The sequence below is a fragment of the Mytilus californianus genome, unplaced genomic scaffold (assembly GCF_021869535.1).
Source record: "Mytilus californianus isolate M0D057914Y unplaced genomic scaffold, xbMytCali1.0.p SCAF_11, whole genome shotgun sequence".
In the NCBI taxonomy this organism is placed as follows: Eukaryota; Metazoa; Mollusca; class Bivalvia; order Mytilida; family Mytilidae; genus Mytilus; species Mytilus californianus.
The window spans coordinates 56,743,724-56,753,110 of record NW_026262593.1 but is presented as its reverse complement, the minus strand read 5'-3'; positions in this window follow the sequence as shown (position 1 = coordinate 56,753,110).

Genomic DNA, 9,387 nt, shown 5'->3' with positions numbered 1-9,387 from the left:
TTTATGATACCGGCATATAATATTCATAATAAAGTACAATTATGGATAGTATTGATTTATGCTGGCAATCATATTTGTCATACAAACGCTTTTCTTGAAACATGTATCAAGACTACTGATTTTTAGTGGCACTCTGAATTAAAACCAACGGTACGTGTTATTAACTGTACAATAATATTGCTTTAAAAATGTATGTACCGTGTTTTATGCAATATAGGTACAAATCATAACTTAAACATTTTATTTAGATACTAATGATTTGAAAAAAATGATATTTTTTTTAAATACTATTATACAAGGTACGTTTCACGTTTGTTTTAAACTGGGTTTCGATTTGTTGAAAGGCAGAATATGGAGATATTTGTATTCCAATCAAATGTGTATGCATGATTGTTTATTTATATCAAGAAACACATACATTTTAAATCTGTTTATCTATCGATATAAAGCGGTCCTTGGTACAAGCTATCTAAATATTAAACTGACCAGCCAAAAAAATTTGATTTCAAGAATTTTTTCTTTTCATAAAGCAGTAGGCGATAAATGCAACAATGCACTCACTAGTAAACGAATTTGAATCTGAAACGGTCATGTTGATCCGGACAGCTCTAAAAAGACTGAACAATAAATTGCTAATTTAGTCAGTCTTTCAGTCAACTTTCAGACTTATTCACTGCCGTAAATTCAGTACTGTTAAGACATTTCGCTTCCAGTCATTTACGATCGGTTGAGACTATGATCAGATTGTTCAGTAATTGATATCTACCCGAACAGATCGATGATATACCGAATTACTTGAAAAACTAATTAACAGTACTGAATTGACCGCAAGCAAATATCTGTACAGTACTGAATTTACCGCGGTCGATTATTCTGAAAATCAACTAAAAGAGGAAACATGGCTTGACAGTTCATATTCAGACTTTTCAGAAGATGTTTAGATCAAAATGACCGTTTCAGACTAAAATCGTTTACCTGTGACTCAGCTTCATCTTTTCACGTGAACAAACGCTTCATTTTTAAAATTCAAGCATTAAAATAGAGACATTAATTGACAGCAAAAGACACTATGTGTACTGATCTAGATGCCAATTTACCAAAATTAATGTCTCTATTGTAATGCTTGAATTTTAAAAATGAAGCGGTTTTTTTTCACGTGCTCAGTACTTCGGTTTGGCATTTAAAGTGCATATATAGCTTATTACAATTTGCTATAACAGTTGTAAATTATAGAACATTATTCAAAATCAAGGGATGTATCCCCCTCATGCATATATTCCTGACTGCCCCTGACTTTATATTCAACTGTTATGAATCTTTATTATAGAGTTCCTCGAGATTACGTCATTTAGGACTACTCTATCCTAGAACAGATTCTGAACAGAATCTGATAGATACATGCACACTGATTTTCGAAGTTGTATCTTTGAGCAGTTTTGGACGATTCAAAGCTAGAATATCTTCTGACAGTTATGTGTGTACACTACAGTTCTATGTCATATCATTCTGACAGTTTTGAAGAGAGATAACAACTGATGGTGTTGATTTTTACTATCACTTTACAGGAACATGGTGGATTATTAACATTGATAATACCTAATAAACATAATTAACCAATACCTAATGGTCCATTGTCTAAAATTCGAAGCAATTCATTCTGTACATCATACGGACATGTGTTTCCATTATCCCATTGAACATCTACGATCTGCGATTTTTTCTTCTGATCTCTAGATGTTCCTTGATCTTGTATTGATTTATCATCCGATGTGGTATTTCTTGATGATTTCTACAACGATGCATGTACCATGATTGTTGCTCAGTTTTTGATTTTTGTATTTAGTTTATTAGAACGTAACTCAAATAAATACATAGATTCAAAATATTTTTCAGACTATTTATTTGCTTGAAAAATATTTTACAAATGTTTCCCAATTTTCAGAATATCTAATATAATTGTATACGTATCCCCGGCTTAGATTATTTTTTTGCTCAGTCTTTAATTGCCTATGCTGTGTTTTGTTTACGGTTAGTTATCCTTTGATCGTTTTTCGTTTTTTGCCATGGCATTGCCAATTTGTGTCTGACTCATAAGTAGTGATATCCCTTTTGGTGGTTTTTGCTTTTCTTTTGGAACATACATATGCCATAACAATCAAGCGATTTGTCATGGCGTCCGTAAAACATATGAAGGGCGATGACTCATTTTTCCACTTCGAACCCTACGTTTAATCGCTTTCTTGTTAGAAGTAAACTCCAATCAACAAAAATCATGATCGGAACCGCATGTTTTAGAAAATTGTAGCAACTTGAAAATATTTACTCCATATGAAAGCATTGCAGTTTCGTTAATGACTGTCAACCTGTTTAGGAGAATTTACATTTACTGTCAACTACAGCTAACAAATAACCATAACATTGTTCATTCCGGGTGTAGTATTCGACCAATGTGTATTACACATCTGTCATTCTATCTTGCATTAGCAACGCCTATACGATCACGGCTAGTGATGGCTTGGTCAAATTTTCAATGATTAAATATTTTAACATCAAAAAGCTGGGGAACAATTAATTCTTCATTATCAAATCAATTATTTCGTTTTTATTTAAGCTAATCATTGCCTTAATGTTTAAAATACAGTGTGTCTAACAACTAAGAATGACAGCACTATAACAGAACCATTTGTATTAAATTTCAAGTTATATTTATCTTGTCAAATACTTAAATATAGTTGTGAATCGTGTAAATAAATTCATTTCCGAGCATATATGAATAAATGGATAAACAAAGAATTATCTTTCTATTAATACCCTTGGTGTATTTATAAACTTTAATTAGACGTTTTGAACGAGAATGGATAACTAAGTGTCTACAGAGTAGAAAATATTTGGCAAAATAATGATAGATTAATTGAGCTAAATCATAAAAAAAGAGTTTATAAATAGAGAATAATCGACACAATATATAAATTATAGAAAACAAATATCTGATTAAATCATAGTTTGTTTTTGTAGCATTTCAGTGTTTCTGTTGTTCCGTTGCTTTCGTCTTATAATTGATGTGTTTCCCTCGGTTTTAGTTTGTAACCCGGATTTGTTTTCTCTTAATCAGTTTATGACTTTTGAACAGCGGTATACTACTGTTGCCTTTCTTTATACAGATATGAAAACCACCTAACAACCCTCATTTATAAGTTAGAAATGATGAATGAATAAATTATCAGTTTGCAAAAAAAAACATATTCAAAATAGTATACTGCTATAATGTATCACCTTATCGAAGCTGCAATATAGAAGCTTTTTAAACTAAGACGTTCATGCTTTGCTTCAATGTAGATTTAATACACAGAAAACACAATGATGTAATTTACATAATATAAGCATTTTGATATCAAAGAGATTGACGTAATGATAACGATTATAATCAACCGTAACGTAGTGTTTTACGTAAATTAAATTATCAGCAGTAGAAAGCATAAACAGTAAAATCCCTTGACAAGGTAAAGATAAAAGAACAATATTTACCCAAAGACGAACATATGAACATTTTATAATAGTAATACCTTGTGAATCTTTACAATTGTTCCAACATATCCTAATCCTCCATCGTCTTTATTATTTTCCTTCCATGCCGGACCTCTTACAACTCGTAATCCATTAAATGCAGAGTCTAAATTGTAGCCAAAACATAATTGTACTTACAAAAACAGGTTCTAGATTAACAATCTTCATAATTGTGTAAATTATAATAAACGATTCTGAATGTCTTCAAAAAAAATATATAGATATGCTTACGTGACTATACAAATTCATATATCAGATCGACATATTCTTTAAAGAAATATTTAAATATGAAATATATTATCTTTTGAGGATATTTTATTAAATTGTGTGTTTTTTATATTAGAAACATATCCGTTATCATCTGTGAAACGGATATTTCAAAACGGTCAACCAACTCGTGATGGCGTCCATAAAACGTACGAAGGGATGATTTCAACTTCACCGCTTGGAACTCTTGGTTTAATAGCTTCCTTGTAAGCAGCAACCCTCTATCAAGGAAATCATGATAGGAAATACAAGCCCTATAATATCGTATCAACTTGGAGATATATACTCCGAATGCAGACGCTGCTGGAATGTTGCTACATAGAAATAGAAAGAAATGAAGAGGATGACTTACAGGAACTTTTTAGGAAGATAGATAAGAAGTTAGCAGTATCCTATAACTTTACGTTCCGCTATATAGATGATGTTCTCTCACTAAATAATACAAAATTTGGTGACTATGTTGAACGAATCTATCCCATCGAACTAGAGATAAAGGATACTACAGATACAGTTAAGTCTGCCTCATATCTTGACTTACATCTAGAAATTGACAATGAGGGTCGGTTGAAAACAAAACTTCACGACAAAAGAGATGACTTCCCAATTGTGAACTTTCCATTTCTATGTAGCAACATTCCAGCAGAGCCTGCATACGGAGTATATATCTTCCAATTGATACGATATTCCCGGGCTTGTATTTCCTATCATGATTTCCTTGATAGAGGATTGCTGCTCACAAGGAAGTTATTAAACCAAGAGTTACAAATGGTGAAGTTGAAATCATCCCTTCGTAAATTTTACGGACGCCATCACGAGTTGGTTGACCGTTATGGAATAACCGTTTCACAGATATCGGATATGTTCCTTATGTCGTAACTACAATACCCTTCCTTTTTCACGAATGTGACCTACCGAATTAGACTATTTACCGGATTTGTAATAACATAAGCAACACGACAGGTGCCACATGTGGAGCAGGATCTGCTTACCCTTCCGGAGCACCTGAGATCACACCCAGTTTTTGGTGGGGTTCGTGTTGCTTAGAATTTAGTTTTCTATGTTGTATCATCTGTACTATTAATTGTCTGTTCGTCTTTTTATTTTTGGCCATGGCGTTGTCAGTTTGTTTTCGATTTATGAGTTCGAATGTCCCTCTGGTATCTTTCGTCCCTCTTTCACAATTAGGAAGCTAATATCATCTCTTTTGTCGTAAAGTTTTGTTTTCAACCGACCCTCGTTGTCAATTTCTAGATGTAAGTCAAGATAGGGGGCAGACTTAACTGTATCTATTGTATCCTTTATCTGTAGTTCGATGGGATAGATGCGTTCAACATAGTCACCAAATTTTGAATTGTTTAGTGAGAGAACATCATCTATATAGCGGAAAGTAAAGTTAAAGGATACTGCTAACTTCTTTTCTTTCTTCCTAAGAAGTTATTTTATGAAGTCAGCCTCATATGAATAGAAGAACAAGTCGGCAAGAAAAGGGGCACAGTTTTTTCCCATAGGAATGTCGATTGTTTTTTGAAAAACACGTCCTCCAAACGTAACAAATATGTTGTCAATCAAGAAATCATGCATCTTGATAATGTCAGTTTCAGAAAATGAGTTGTTTGAATCAGAGTGATTTTTTACAAAGTAGGATTTATCCCTCCCTAAGACAAGATACTTGTATCTACATTGGCCATTCTTTTTTTATGAAACAAAGCAGGACATACTCTTTCAGTTTTTTGTTTAGTTTGCAATGTGGAATACTTGTGCAAAGTGTAGAAAAGTCAAATGTTTTAATACTATTGCAAGATAAAAAAGTCTTAGATTGTATGTACTCTAAGAAAATCTTTTGATTCACGCCACCTCTGCAATAGGTAGTTTCAAAATAAACCGGCTTTGATTGTTGATAAAACTGATGTTAATAATTTAGAAAGAGGTTTCGTGGAGCACTTAGAAGACCTAGCAATATACCGTTGTTTGTAAGGACATTTATGTAGTTTATGTATCCAATAATCTGAATGTAGTGATTGATAATCCAGTTCTTCATCTTTGGTCGAAATGCCAAAGGAACATGGAACAGGTGTGTATCTTATTGTATCGCAATGAATAACAACCAAATGTTAGTTAATGATTCATCCTTCAATCACGTAACACAGAATGAAATCCTTAATTTAATGCAAAAGAATTGTTGACATCATCAATATACTACAATCACGTGTATTGCTTATTCAAAAGATAACCATGACAACTCAAAATGTAAAAAAAGATAATACAAGAGGGATTCATTCTTTAAATGGGAATTAAGGGGGAAACTTCCTTATTTAAATATGTACTGTAACGTTAAAAGCCTGCAGGACAAAGTTGTCATGTCTATTGTTATCATTTAAAATGTTTAAATTAATAATAAACTCGTTTTTTTTTCTTTTATAAGAAAGGCAAATACAAAATGGAAAGTAATTTTTCAATGATCTTTCTTAAACAATTTATTTATAAAACTGGACGTTTTTGGATGCTTCAACTGCAATGTGCATTGCTAAATGTTTTAATGTATAAATGTAATTATCCATTGAAAGTACAAAAAGTGCCTTAAGTCCTTTCATAAGCTGGACATTTCAATCTTTGTTCTATCTGCATATGAAATAAGAAACGAAAACGTTGATGACAAAACGAAAGAAGAGCGTCTTATCATTATTATTATACGAATTCCTTACAATGTAACATAAATGGGTAGGTTTCACCAATTCAACGTATCAGCTCCATTTAAGTTTGTTAAAGTAGCGATATTTGTGCAAAACAAAGACCGTTTGATGTTACTGTTTATTCAAACTACATGGAACAAATGCATGTGCATATATGAAATTGTAATAAAGAAAATTATAAATTTAGATCATTAAGAGCCCACATTTACTTGGGAATGCTATACCTTAATATTGTAGAAGTGCTGCATAATATTTCTATAAAAAATATAAAAAAGTATTACTATTTATTAGTAGATGACTCACATTGAGGACAAGCAAATCCTTCCAAACGCAGTAACAGGTTTCAAGTATGCCATTGATCTAGAACTTGGTCATGTTGCAATTCTAATGTGATTATCAAAGGTATATAACTTAGACTTAAACAATGATAAGTTAACTATAGAAAGCTAACATATTCGTTGTTTCCGCTTTTATTATGCAACCTCTATAGATCAAATTAGATTCTTCATGATATTGAAAACAAGCGATGTGTTATCTGAACACGAAAAGGCAACCATCCCTATTTGTAGATGACCGTATTTTGGGCAACTGTAACAACTTTAATATAACGATGTTTCCACAACAATATACATTTATTACAGTATTAACTGTTTACCGTTCCAAAGTACCTGAGTGTTCCCCGGTTTTTGATGGAGTTCATGTTGCCCAGTCTTTAGTGAAACGCTGTTATTGATGATTGTCCTTTCGTAGTTTTCATTTTGACCAATCTTTTGTTTGTTATTATTGAACTAATGATTTGTAATTCCCCTGGGTATCTTTTCTCTCTTAAATGGCTTCTAAATGATCGTTTTTATTGACATATGAATAAAACAAATGGATTATAATATTAAATTATGTAACTGATAATATTGTCTTCTACAGGTGAAATAGTTGATAGCATTTTCTCCTTAACTAAATCATAACATATACTCTTACCGCTTGAAACAACAGGCAGGTGATCAGCATAATACAGTGGACCTTTTTCTTCTTTCTTAAATTTCAAGTCACATTTCCCGTCCGTGCCTACAGCATATCTTACTTCACAGTCGTTCCATTTCACTTTTGCATCCGATCTAAATGCTTCAATCTTCTTGTCCAGAAGCTCTTGAACAGTACCTTTAATCAATCGACAAACATATTTGTTATGGTTAATCATTACGATTGAAAACATGGTTTTTCTATAGGTCGGCAAATTCATGTTTGTGCTTAGATGAATGTAAGGATTTTCGCGAAGTAATGTGGTGTAATGAGATTAGGACACTGCGTAAAATAATGATAGTGCACCGACAACAACAAAAAAACGATCGAATTACCCGTCAAGTGTGATTATCTGTATGTTTGCAGCATCCGTATCTAAACCCTGTTCTACCAATTTTCGGAGGGAATAATAGAAGGATAACGCATAATATAGATTGTGACAATGTTTGACGATGCATTGGAGTATCAACTTTGATTCATTAAAATGATAATGAAAGTCTTTAGCAACCAAAATTTAGTTATAACTGTTTTTCATATGATGCTTCTGATTTTAAATTAGTTATTCACAATTGTAGCACTATATGATCCTTAGGATGATTTTGATTCATTTTAATTGTTTCTAACCTCAATGTGTTATTTCTACCAATTAGTGTAATGAATCATTGGATATATATGTCTAGTTGGTTGAAAGGAAATCATTGTTTTGAAAAAATGGGAAGACAGACGATATTCCATGGACGCCATGTAATTGCAAATAAATGTTCACATTGTCCCGTCACTTTCAATCAATACTAAGTTAAGATCCTGCCTGTGTATCTTACCCTCAAGTTTATCATCCTTTCGAAGTATAACAGTTGCACCTTTTCCAATTCCAATAGCCGTAGTGTAATCCACTAGGCCGCTTCTCGACATCATCTGCTCACTATAAAAAAAATGTAAGGTTGTATTAATTGTCTAATCTGGGCCAACGATTTGATCAGGAAAAAAAAACAATTTTGCAAAACAAAATATACTACATGTAGCTGTAAAGAGATTACATATGAAGATCACAGTTTCCACCGACATTTTGTCTAGTATTTTCTAGATCTTATCAATGTTCATCATGTATCGGTTGTTAATTGTTTTTGTTTTTTTTTGTGTTGACCTGTTTATATTGGAGCCAAGACTTTCTTTGTTTAATTGTGGACAATGAAAATCAAATGTATTAGTATTTGACATGTCAAAATGATATTATAGAAAATGGCACTTAAAGATAGATATATATTGATGATTTTAAGTTCATTTTACAAACGATTATTTACATTATTTGAAAAAAACTCACCCCTTTGCATTCTCGCTTTGGATTCTTTTAAATTTATGGCCAGTATAATCGTGTTCATCTTCCATATAACAACGTGTGCATAGGTCATAGTTTACACAATTACGACATTTCCATCTTATTCCTCTTAAGGGATGTTCTCCACACCCATCACACTGTACATGTGAATGCATAACACCTAAACGTTTAAAAAATGACAAAATTGTATATACAATATTTATGAAGAAACTGATACGGAATAATTACTCACGGGACAACAATAGATTTAACGACTGTTATAAAACTTTTACCTGCCTACATCATGTACGCATGCAACACAAAGAATGCTTTCATTTTTGATTGTTTGACGGCTTTACATATGTTTGCTACTGTGTGTTTGTTTTATTTTTGTTATTTTTCACCTGTTTTCGATATGGATTTATTCGTGATTATTTGAAGCACTTGAATGAATGCTGCTTCTTGTCTTGTTTATTTCTGATTTCAAAAGACAAGAACACGATTATGTGTATAACTAATCACAATTCGTCAGTA